Source organism: Tiliqua scincoides, chromosome 2, assembly GCF_035046505.1.
Source record: "Tiliqua scincoides isolate rTilSci1 chromosome 2, rTilSci1.hap2, whole genome shotgun sequence".
Lineage (NCBI taxonomy): Eukaryota > Metazoa > Chordata > Lepidosauria > Squamata > Scincidae > Tiliqua > Tiliqua scincoides.
Window position 1 is genome coordinate 11,624,883 of NC_089822.1, and position 13,343 is coordinate 11,638,225.

Genomic DNA, 13,343 nt, shown 5'->3' on the forward strand with positions numbered 1-13,343 from the left:
AGGAGATGAAGCATGTTTAATGTAATCACACATCCACTTCTTGTGATGTACGACCCTGTGAAGCATTACTAATCCCCAAACAGATACCTGCAGGGAGGACGATCAAGAACAGCTGTTAGGACAACAAGAAATGAACCGCATGAACTCGGAGTTCTGCTGCATTTGGCTGCCTGACTTGGGGGAATTACATTTCCCCCACTAAACTCAAGATCCACAGAAAATGAAAGAGGGTTCTATAAGACCCTGTGCTTGTTCCTTGCATAAATCAGGCCGCCAACTCATTCTTTATTGTAATAACCTTCAGCCTTTCCATTAGGACTTCTTCTAAAATGAATAATGACAGCCCTTAAGTCAAGACACTGAATTTGGTGTCATATTCATTTTGGCTCCCCGTTTCAAATGTCAAGGAGCAGGAAAGCACCAACCTTTATGCCTCGACATGTTTATCAACGGAAACCTTGTGTATTCCATAACTTCATTATCCATTGGGGAGTTTGTAAATGAAGGAGATAATAAGAGAAGCAGGCCACGCTCTTCTCCGCGTACTCCCCAAACCCTCTATTTTACGGTGGCTGAAAATGGTTAAACTACTGAAATTATTTACATGCAGCTCTATTTAATTAGAAGCACCTATAAGCTCTTTACCATCATATTACAGTACTTTAATAACCTATATTTTATTTATGCTTCGTTGCTAAGTTTATTATGCTTATTATAGGATGTGATCTTAATTTTATGTTTTACAAAACAATTTAAATAATTAAGAGTTACTTTTGTGAGTTTTTTTTTCCCCCAACTGGCAACAAGATGGGTAAATTATAAGAAGACATTTTCTTTGCATGGTAACAGGTGCAAGAAAGATTGACAGAACCATTGGAGTAAAAATTCATTCCATAGGATTTCGAAGAATCAGACAGTAAGAAAAGAAAAATACCATCACACACACACACACAGGCACAGATCTTCAATTTTTTCCCCCTGTGAAGTCTTTGGCCCAGTTCCCTAGTCCCCTTACTCTGTCGCAATTATGCTTAAGTGAGTGTAAATGAACTAACAGGCATGTTCTTCCCCATTTTATCCCTGCCTCCTTTACTCAGCATGTAGTTGGTATGTGGAACTCCTTGCCACAGGATAGGGTGATGGCATCTGGCCTAGATGACTTTAAAAGGGGATTGGACAAATTTCTGGAGGAAAAGTCCATCACGGGTTACAAGCCAAGATGTGTATGTGCAACCTCCTGAATTTAGAAATGGGCTATGTCAGAATGCCAGATGCAAGGGAGGGCACCAGGACGCAGGTCTCTTGTTGTCTTGTGTGCTCCCTGAGGCATTTGGTGAGCCACTGTGAGATACAGGAAGCTGGACTAGATGGGCCTAGGGCCTGATCCAGCGGGGCTGTTCTTATATGTTCTTATGATGACCTCTCTTGGGTTGATTTCTGATTGTGAGACTCCTGGGGCAAGGACCTGGCTTCTCATTCTCTGTCAAGTGCCATGGGACATAGGTGATGTTTATAATAATAATAATACCAGCCCAGCATAGGCTGTGTTGAAGTATAACAACAACAAGATGGATGGGATGGAGGACACTAGTCTGCCTCAAGAGGACGAATACTGTTCAGTGAGGGGAAATAAACTGATACCATTATTTGTGAGGCTAAAGTCCCCACCTCTCAGAGACATTATTGAAAGGTCCAACCCCTCCAGGTTCAGCAGCTCTGCATGTCTATTCAAAAGCATGTGCCATTGTGTTCAATGGGGCTTACTCCTAGGGAAGGTGTGCATAGGGTTGCAGCCTCAGGTATGGCAGGCTATTGCAGGATCCTCATACCTGGATATGGAGAGATGGCTAGCACACTGTATGGGGCCCTAAAAGGGAAGGAATTTGCATGGACTCCAGAGCACGAACAGGCCTTCTGAACCTTCAGAAGAAAACTTATGTGAGGTTCAACCCTAGGCCTGCCCTAGCCCTCTAAGCCATATGAACTGTGCATGAATGAAAAGGGATAGCTCTAGGGGTGCTCACCCAAAACTTGGCTCCTGGAGACAGCCACAGGGTACTTTTCCAAGCAGCTAGACTAAGGAGCTACTGGATGGCCTGTTTGTGAGGTAGTTGCAGTGGTAACCATCCTGAATGAGGCAAAGAAATTAACATTGGGCCATCCAACCACAGTGCACACTTCTCATACTGTCCTTGCAGTCCTGGAACAATTTGGGGCCCAGAGGCTCGCTTCAGTTGGACGTACCAGGTCCAACTGCTGGAGAGCCCTGGGGCCACCTGAAAGACTTGCTTCATCCTTAACCCAGCTACTCTTTTGCCCAAGGCTACAGAGCATGATTGTCAGCAGGTATTGGACAAAGTCTACTCCAGCTGGAAAGATCTGAAGGACACTCCACTGGAAAATTCAGAAATGGAACTCTTCACTGGCGGAAGTAGTTTCATCCAAGAGGGAAAGCAAAAGGCCGGGTATGCTGTCATCAACCGACATTGAGACATTAGAGGCTAAGGCTCTACCGCTTTGTATGCCCACCCAAGCAGCCAAGTTGTGAGCACTTATCCAGGAAGTTGGCAAAAGATAAGAAAACCAACGTTTTGACAATTCACAATATTGCTTTGCCACACTTCACAGTTATGCTGCACGCTGGAAACACAAAGGATTGTTAAATGCAAAAGGAGAGGGGATCAAGCACCCCCCCCCCCGAATCTTGAGCTGCTATTCACGGCCCCTCAGAAATAGCTATAGTCTATTGCCGGGCTCATCAGAAGATATTCAGAGGTATAGCGTGGCAATAGAAGGGCTGATGTGACCACCAAGAAAGCCATCTGAGAAAGTCAAGAAGCCGAACAGCTATCCCTCATTCCCAATCTCAATCTCCCTCAGAATCTGCACTACAGAGAAGAAGATCAAGAACTACTTGCAGAGGTAAGCACGGTAGAAGAAAGGGAAGCATGGAAAATCACCAGAGTGGAGAATTGTAGGCCCCCAAAGGCTTGCGCCAACCCTGCACTGCTCTTGTTATGCAGGAACCCTGGAGCAGCACGAACTATTTGAGCGGTACTGCATAGGCGTGGGCACCAATGGGGGACTTTGGCCTCTGAAGGCCTCCTTGGGAGAATGTAACAATTTTTCCATTCCCTGGGGTAAGCCCCTGCCAGTCCGATGGGTCAACTCAGACTTGCACCAGTGATATCACCAGCGCATGTCCACGTGGACCCACAAATGAGGACTGGGAATGAGGCGGGCTTGGGATTTGCTGAATACCGCTACCGCTAAATTTCCCCCTTCCTGGGCCAAAGCCGCCCTCTGCCCTGCCCCTGTTGCCTCCATGTTCCACCCACCCACCTTGTTCATTTCTGTCCATTTCTAAAGTCTGTGAAATCGAGGTCCGAGTTCACTGAATCATAGTGAACTTGGGTCCCTTTGGGGAGAAAGGTGGGGTATAAATAAAGTAAATAAATAAATAATAGTGACTGGCGCTGGAGACCAACTTGGAACAACAACTGAGATACAAATGTGCAGAAGCTTCAGACTATAATCAAAGAGGAATAAGTCTCATTCAACTGGAAATCTGAACAAAGAAGCCACCACTCTCCCAATCCAACACATTCGTATGGAGCAAAGGGTCCTGATGGGCCCCCAAGTGGTATCTCTTTGGCCTACAGGAGACCTCCCAATCAGGAAAGTTAGAGCAAGGTCCAGACCATGGACTCTAGGAAATAACAGGGCAATTCGGGCAAATTTTACTTTTTGAAAAACAAGAACATCTTCATCTACATTACAAACAAGAACTGCAGAAATATCAGGAATTTTTCAAATAGGCAAACAAGAGACATAAGTTGTGTTGCCTCACTGAACGCATAAACTCTTTGACACTCCTAAGATGCACAAGGTTTCTCTCTTAAGTGGGTTCTGTGATGGCTCAAAAAACAGCACTCTGACTGAAGGTCTTTCCACACAATTGGCACTTACAGAGTTTCTCCCCTGTGTGGCTTCTGTAATGAAGTATTAGGCAGCTGTTAACACTGAAGGTCTTTCCGCACTCCTAGGGTTTCTCTCCTGTGTGGGTTCTCTGGTAGATCTTAAGTGTACTGCTCTGACTGAAGTTCTTTCCACACTCCTGGAACTTAAAGGGTTTCTCCCCTGTGTGGGTTCTCTGGTGGATCTTAAGTTCATCGCTCCGACTGAAGATCTTTCCACACTCCCGACACTTATAGGGTTTCTCCCCTGTGTGAGTTCTGAGATGAAGTCTTCGGTTGCAGCTGACAATAAAGCTCTTTCCACACTCCTGGCACTTATAGGGTTTCTCTCCTGTGTGTGTTCTCTGGTGGCTCATTAGATTAGCTCTCTGACTAAATGTCTTTCTACACTCCTGGCACTTATAGAGTTTCTCCCCTGTGTAGGTTTGCTGGTGGAGCTTAAGTTCATAGTTCCGACTGAAGGTTTTTCCACACTCCAGGCACTTACAGAGTTTTTCCCCTGTGTGGGTTGGCTGGTGTTTCATAAGAGTAGCACTCTGACTAAATGTCTTTCCACACTCCAGGCACTTATAGGGTTTTTCCCGTGTGGGTTTGCTGGTGGAGCTTAAGTTCATAGCTCCGACTGAAGGTTTTTCCACACTCCAGGCACTTATAGGGTTTCTCCCCTGTGTGGGTTGGCTGGTGGAGCTTAAGTTCATAGCTCCGACTGAAGGTTTTTCCACACTCCAGGCACTTATAGGGTTTCTCCCCTGTGTGGGTTCTCTGGTGGATCTTAAGTTCACTGCCCCAATTGAAGGTCTTTCCACACTCCTGGCACTTATAGGGTTTCTCCCCTGTGTGGGTTCTCTGGTGTTTCATAAGAGTAGCACTCTGACTAAATGTCTTTCCACACTCCAGGCACTTATAGGGTTTCTCCCCTGTGTGGGTTCTCTGGTGTTTCATAAGAGTAGCACTCTGACTAAATGTCTTTCCACACTCCTGGCACTTATAGGGTTTTTCCCCTGTGTGGGTTGGCTGGTGGAGCTTAAGTTCATAGCTCCAACTGAAGGTTTTTCCACACTCCAGGCACTTATAGGGTTTTCCCCCTGTGTGGGTTGGCTGGTGGAGCTTAAGTTCATAGCTCCGACTGAAGGTCTTTCCACACTCCTGGCACTTATAGGGTTTCTCCCCTGTGTGGGTTCTCTGGTGGATCTTAAGTTCATTGCTCCAACGGAAAGTTTTTCCACACTCCTGGCACTTACAGGGTTTCTCCCCTGTGTGGGTTCTGTGATGAAGTATTAGACTGCTGCTGACACTGAAGCTCTTTCCACACTCCTGGCACATAAATGGTCTCTCTCCTCTGTGGGCTCTTTCCTGTGAAGAATGAGTCTGCTTCCTCTGTCTTCCAAGCTGGTTCCAAACGAATGCTATTGAAATAAGAAAAGAAATGCAATAAGAGACCAAAGAAAGAAACTGCTGCTAGTTGGGAATGTCATAAGCCGTTTTTATCCAACCAGAACTAGAGCCCAGAAAAACCACTGCAGCCTTTAACTGCAGGTGGCTTCATCAATATTATGTTCTGCTTCTTTAGAAGTAAAGGACTCTCAGAGAAGTAAAAACCACAAAAAGAAAGGCGGAATAAGAAATAGTAAAAGAACAAAAAAAAATAAAGAACGTCTCTTGTTGAGAAGGAAATTTCAGATGTAGAGATGATAGGAAACTGTCGCCTATCAAGTTGAATGTTGTTCAGAAAGGGTGCAGCTGATGAACCATCCAAAAGTGTGGCCAGAATATGGAAAACATCTGGGTTCCTGGAGGAAACTGGGACCAAAAGCATGCCTAGGCTGTTCACTGGTTCCTTCAGGGTGAGACCAACTCCATCTAGAAAAGGAAGAACTTCTCTTTCCAGATGGGATCCCCAGAGAAAACTGACCTCTGCATAGTTTCTGATTAAGTTTCTGTTAGTTAGTTCCAGATCTAGTTAGTTCCAGGGCAGGAGGTCTGGCTCAGTTGGTAGAGCTGCCGCCTTGTATGCCTGAAGATCTGAGGCTGCCAGTTCGAAACAACTGGAAGTACCCGAGAACTGACGACACGCTGAGCTGACGTCAGGTGGCAGGGAGGAGTTGCTGTCAAGTGGAGCGTGGGAGGTGAAGGGCCAGAGAGAGGCCAGACTGGGAAGGAATCCAGCTGGAAGGAGGAGTTCTATGAAAGACTAGAACTATTCAATTGTAAAAATCCCTACGGGGGTTTACAACAGCCTGCCTATGTAAACCGCCTTAGATTAAAGTCTGAGGAGAAATCTGATGACCAAAGAAAGGCGGTATATAAATACCTGTATAAAATAAATCTAGCCCATCATTACCTCTTCCAGGCACTGCTATTGACCATTGCCAGGTATGCTTTTTAGACACACGTTGTGTGCAAGGGGGAATTCTAGGACCCTGTGCAGTGGCCAATGGCACATGGTTCAGAAGGAAGTGGGAAGGGAGGAAGGAGAGGGTGAAGATGTAGCAATCTAACTTTTACTGTGATGATAATGGTACAAAAGCAGAGAAAGATAATTAAAATCAAAAAGCAATTCAATTTTCTTAACTTGAAAAGTTAAGTGGCAAGTTTATGGCAAGGCCATAAACGTAAGTGGTTGCTATATACAGAGGAGAGGACAGAGATGAGGAAATCCTTAAAAAGGAGAGAAAAGGAGTATACCGGCACAAGTATGGCGCCTGACTAAAAGGGAGAGAGAAGGATTCAGGGGGGGCTGGGGCTAAAAAATCTGAGTAGTGGGAGGGAAGGGGAGAGAAAAAGAGGTAGGGGACTTAATAGGGCACCAGTGGGTCAAATGGAAGATTATAGCAGTAACAAGGCAGACAAATGAGCAAAGGAGAACAGAAGACACAAGAGTCTGGTGACTCACAGCGCAATCCTATCTTGCACTGGAACAGGCAGGCCAGGAGGCCTGTGCTATATCCAGCGCAGGATAGGGGCCCAAAGTGGCTCAGCAGGAGGTAAGGGGAAACTCTTCCCCTTACATCAAGGTAAGCCACTGCAGCTCCAATGGGTCTCCTTGGACTTGCGCCACCTCTGGGGTACTTTCTTTAGCAGCACCCAAAGGGCATCACTAAAGTAAAGGCGCTCATGTAAGGCATGCAACCTTCATGAGCGCCTAGAATTCTGCGGAGTGGAGCAGAGCTCCGCAGAGCCTCCTCCCGCCCGCCCCCCCGGCATGCCTCTGGCATGCCCCCCTCCCCGTGTCACGCAGACCTCCCCGCCCCCTCCCTGCATCACGCTGGCCTCCCACCTCCCCGGAACACCCCCGTCCCTGCACCCATTTCCCGTTCCGCAGCCCAGTGGCTGCAGGCACTGCCGAGCTGTGGAACACGGGCGCCTGCCGGGTGGTGGGAGCCCGTCGGTAAGCCCTGAAAACGTGCCTTATGGCACGTTTGCGACTGTGGTTCGCGCCGTGGAGGCACGGTGCGGACCACAGGATTGGGCCCTTAGACATGAACTAAAAGCAATAAAATAAAATACCACTGTAGTTAATATAATTTTATTTATCCAATTATTCACTTTTATTGTTTTATTATTATTAATATTTTAATTAACATTTTAATTATTATAATTAATAAGCCCCTGACCTAGACTGGAGGCAGGTTTCTCCCATGTTGTATACATGGTACAGGCATGCTGGGCCTCTGTGTCATCCCTCCCCATACAAACGTGAAGGATGTTGCTGCCTGGCCTCGGATGGCTTTGAGAGCGGCGGATCCCCTTCCTCCTCCTCCTCCTCTGCATAGGTCAGCTTCTTTGGGTTAGTGTGTCCTCCAATGATGATGAAGACAGAGCCCTCAGACTTGCATCCTGCCACTACCACCTCACTACTGGTACTGATAGAACCCCTTATACTGGGTTCTGTCTTACCGGCATGCATGGCCCTATGTCCTTTTCAGCCCCGAACCCATCTCCCTAGTGACCTTGTCACCTGGGCAAACAGGAATCCTGCCTTGGAGTGGCATAAGTAGTCTCAGGACTCACTTGTGGTCCACCTACAGGCACAGTGCTCACTGTGGGGTTACTGACCACTTCATTATCTAGTTGTCATGGCACGAGGCTCAGTGCCTGTACACTGGGGGGAGGGGGAAGCAAACCCTCCTAGGTGGATTGGTGGGAGCAAAGAGAAGGGAGGTAACACTGTTACCAGAAAAGAAATAGAATTGATTTATGGTACAGGAAAACAAAAACAAAAATGATAAAGCTCTTAATGAGCAAACACAATTATTCAAAAATCATCTAGGTAAATAAAACTATTCCTGGCTACATAACATTTTATATAGGCAGGAATAGTTTTATTCCTATGGAAAAACATATGAGAAAACATGAAAACAAAGGGTTAATTCAGTAGTTCCCAACCTAGGGGTTGCGACCCTCCAGAGCAGCATGAACCAGTTGCTATCACCTTAAGGCAGGGGTCTCCAAACCCCGGCCCGGGGGCCAGATGCAGCCCACAGCAAGTCTCTATCCGGCCCGCAGCCAGCCTCTTGTCCCCTGAAAGGCTCCGGCCCACTTGACTGAACATGACCAGAGCTGTACTCTGATTGCTTCTGGAGAGTGTTCTGAGGGCCGGAGAGGCTGAGTGAATGAGCCCATTCATTCATTCATCTAAGTTCCATCTCTAATTTATTTATTTAAATTTTTTTCCAGCCCTCAGCACTGCGCCAGATATTTCATGCGGCCCTCTGGCCAAAAAGTTTGGAGACCCCTGCCTTAAGGGATGGCGACATGCAGACTGCAGCGATGGCACCTCGGGGATTGCACCTCCGACATGAACAACGAAGTTTTTAATATACCTGAGAGTCGACAAGTTAGGAAGCTCCCAGGATGTGGCTTTTGTTCACTGGGTTAAATGTGCTGTGTAAGCAAAGTGCAGTCACACATGAAATGTGTTTCTTCCAAATATCTTGTCTGATTGATAGAGTGGGGGTGGTGGGGGCAGTGATTGCTCTGACGGTTAAAAGCGTGGCCTTCCTCTAGGCTTCTGGGATCTGAGGCCTCCTGCCATCAGTCCAGTTTCAGAGTTGTGCTACTGACCTGGGTTTCATCAGGCAACAATGGACCTGAAGAATCAGTCATCATCTCTAGCATTTACTTCTCAGAGCCTTCCAGAAACTACAAATGACCAAGATCCAATAAGGAGAGCCATCACAGCAGCACACTGATAAGTCTGAGATAATTTCTTCTTTCCCTGCTTTGTACGCCAACCTCTTCCTCAAGGAGAGACATTTTTCATTCCTATACGTCCTAAATGAGAAACTTCCAAATTACCCAGAGACATCTGCTCCCCACTGCTCTTCCATCTAAGCTCTCAATGACACTTCACTATTTATGAAGGGATATTTATGCTATTTAGCATGTTTCTCCTTTGGGTGGGTCCTGCAGGAGAGCCCAAACACAGGGGTAAGGCTCCAAGGGGCAGGCAAGGGATCTACAGCTAATTTACGGCACCAGGTTGGGACTACCCTCCTCATCAAGATCCAGCCCTGGATCTGGGCTGGCCAGAAAAGGAAGATGTGGGGCCATCAGGCATTGCAGCGGCCATGCCCAGGTCATGCAGCGTGGCCACCAACTCGTCTTGTCAATATCCAATGGAATAGGGGTTCCAACCCAGGGCATATGTCAATTAAGGGCCAAAGGATTCTCCTTACCTACAAAGATCACATTTTCATAATTGTCCATCATGATAGCCTCGTACAGGTGTCTTTGACATGGACTCAGCAGAGCCCACTCTTCAGGACTGAAATAAAGAGTGATTTCCGTGAATGAAATTGGGCTCTGAAAAAAAAAGAAGAAATGTCCTCTTAGCAAATCAGCCTAAGCCATGTCTGCCATCCAAAGAGAGAAGTGCATTCCAGTTTCCATGAAAGGATAAAACATTTCTAAATTTGAAGACAGATTCTCACACACATTACCTCTCAACTTTGCATGTCCACCTGTTGGACTTCCAGCTCCAATCGATTCCCAAGTTTCCTGAAAGGAGGCTCAGAGGATCCTTTCCTTCCATTCCAGTCTCCAAACTGACTATGCACGCAAGCCCAGAAGCGAGCCCCACTATTGCAATGGGGTGTATTCCCTCGTAAGTATAGCCAGGACTGAAAACCTTGTGCACAGTGAAGTGACTTTAATGCATTATAATTCCCATCACTTTTCCCACTTTCAAAAATTTTACGTCACTTTCTACTGCTCCAGCTGCAGCAGAGGCTTGTCCAGGTGGGTATTTGCTCACTTGAGCTCTCACACTATGCTACTGGCAGTGCTTTTTGAAAACGTGTAACATGTGCACACAAGAGGGAAAGCAATGAAAAGATAATGGCAAGCCTATGCACTTCTGCAATAACTAAGGAGCATCAAAGTTTACTGAAAGTGCTGAAGAACCAAAATAGGGTTTCAACTTGGTTTCTCTATTCTGACATACTCAGTCTGAAAATATTGGGGGACTCCAACCATCAACACACACACAGAATGCAGCCCTAAGGAAAGCAGCTAGGAGGAGGAGAAAAGGCGAGGGGAGAAAATAGCAACTCCTCTGAAGAAAAAGCAGAGAGATGGGGAAAATGCAGAGGGAGAAGTGATGTAGGTAGATTAGCTGGGCTTTCCAGAGGAGCCCTAGAGAAGGAAAGGAAGATTTTGGGGTTCAGGGAAAGGAGAAAGTCAGGGGGATTTACAGAAAAGAAACAAGTATAGTACAGATAGTCCAGACTGGGGAGAAAAGCTGCAGCTGGCAATGTTACAGGAGGAGAAACCCAAGCTGTTCTCTGCAGATCTCCCTTACCTGGCCTGGATGAGAGGTAGCCATTTCTATTCCTTCACAGGGTTTGGTCTCCTCTGATTCTCTACATCTGTCAAAGAGAGAAAGGAGACCTGTATGAGTTTTTTAACCTTTATACCTGCTTCATGTGCTCGCTTGAATTCCTTTCCACTATTTGAGGTGATAGCTGCAGAAGAGAGTGGGCAGATTCATGGAGGTACCTATTGATGACTAGATGTCCTGATGGCTAGAAGCTACCTACGTTTGAAGGCAGAAGCAGTTCTGGCTGGGAAGAGTGTTTGGAGAGAAGCTTTGCCTCTTTGCACAAACACTGGGAGGGGTTCCAGCCATCATCCTTGATGGAAAAATTGTTCCCAACTTGGGATGAGTTGCGTTCCTGACAGTCTGTATCAGAAAGATGGAGGACTTTGCCTAGTGGCAACCCAATGACACCCAGAAAACAAGCCAGTTTAAACCAATGGTACATGCATTAGAACAATTGATGAACAATAAATTGGCAATATACTGAGGCATGTAATAGCATGACTGAGGCACATGTATTACCAAGGATCATTATCGTGAGCAGGGAGACCAGATGCAGGGTGACCACATGTCCTAACAGCAAAAGAGGACAAGGCACCTCAAAAGTAGGACATACAAAAAATGTAGGACGACAGAATAAAAGCTAAAAACTCATATATTGATTTCAAGTGGTTAACTTAGGGCACAATCCTATCCAACTTTCCAGTACCTGTGCAGCCACAATGCACCCTGAGGTAAGGGAACAAATGTTCCCTTACCTTGAGGAGCCCTCTGTGACTGCCTCCCCACCACTGTGTTGGCACGGGATGCCAGCTCAAGTCCGTGCGCCAGCCTAACCCCACTTATGTCAGCGCAAAAGTGCGTTACAGCACTTTCATGACGACAATGGGTCGGCACAAGGGACTTATGTTGGCCCAGGGCGCCTTCTGGATTGCGCCCATAATTTATTAATTACAAGAAGGCCTTGCACTACCTGCAGGGTAGGCTCACAGGGAAAAGGAGGACATTAAAGTTATTTTCCAGGACACAAGGCTAAAAAAGAGGTCATGTCCTGGAGAAAGAGGATGTCTGGTCCCCCTGCCTGGGGGAGTGACATTCATTTTCGGGGTGGACATAGGAACAGATCCCCAAAGGGGACTGCATAAGGGCCTTAACCAGACGCCTGTGGCTGCCAGCCCAACACAGGCCTCATGTCACAGGAGAAGGAGGAGTCCAACAGGCCCTTCTTCTCTGGGCTTCTCCAGTGCAGCCAAGAGCCACAGCTCCTTTCCTTCCTTCCTCTCTCTGCAATCCAGCCCCTGCCACTTCCAGTCCCCCTGGACCTCCACACCTGCTCCCAGGCCTCCCTCTCCCACTTGGTCTCCAATTCCCTCCTTTTTCCAACCCTCTGGCAAGGCCTCCTCCCCTTCCAGGATCAGAGTCCCAGAGCACAGCAGAGCCTCTTAGGAAATGTAGTCCCAGCAGAGGCCCAGCAGATCCATGACACATCACTATCTATCTATGCATACATACATACCTATCTATACCTACCTACCTACCTATTCATACATCCTTCCATATTGTTATGCAGGATTAAAAGAAACCACTGACCCCAAACTGAGTTCAAGGCTTTTATTGTGAGGAATGGAACCTGAACCAAAGCCAAACCAAATAACCTTGTTCCAAATTTTCCCCAATTGAGAACCTGAGGCAGGCACAAAGGAAGCAGCAGGACTTGAGGCAAAGGGGCTAGGTGGTTGCTCCCTGGTTCTGAGGCTCTCCCAGGGGCTCCTTGGTGCAGCTCTCTCCTCAGCTCTCACAGCAGCTCTTCCCTGCTGGTGTTTCTCCCTCCGCAGATCCCAATCTCCAAGGCTCCTCACAGCAGCTCTTCCCTGGTGATCTAGTTTAGCTCTTGCTTCTGCAGCCCCTTTTATAGGCCTCTGCACACAGCAGCCTCTACCTTCCCTCCACTGGTACTGCAGCCTCCTCTCCTGCAGCAGTTTTCCCTCAGGTCCTCCCCAGACTGAGCCCAAGTTTTACACATAACAATATCCATCTATCCATCTATCTATGCATACATACATATGTATACCTACCTACCCATCCACATAAGTATATATCTATCTACACCTACCTACCTACCTATCTATTCATACATACATCCCCATCTATCTATCTATCTATCTATCTATCTATCTATCTATCTATTCATGCATACATACATTTGTATCTATCTATACCTACCTACCTACCTACCTACCTACCTACCTACCTATCCATCCATATCTATCTATACCTGCCTACATACCTACCTATTCATACTCGTACATACATACATGAATACATGTCTGTCTGTCTGTCTGTCTGTAATCTGCCATTGGTCTCTCCTCTCCCTTTTCTCTGCTTCTCCTGCACAATCATTTCTCCTTTGCTCAGACCATAAGTTTCAAAGCATTTTTCCCCCTCCTGCAAGGGGATCTTGGAGTTTGCTGCCAGGCACAGGATTCTTTTCTAGGAATGTCTCCATTTATAATGATTTCCTCACAAGGGACTGGAGAGTTCCTGAT

General features: G+C 46.8%; 1 pseudogene; it reads right to left on the reverse strand.

Annotated features, from left to right (window-relative positions):
- Nucleotides 1–4,042: 4,042 nt before the first annotated feature.
- On the reverse strand, nucleotides 4,043–13,096 carry LOC136641962 (zinc finger protein 420-like; annotated as a pseudogene).
- Between the last annotated feature and the right edge of the window lie 247 nt (nucleotides 13,097–13,343).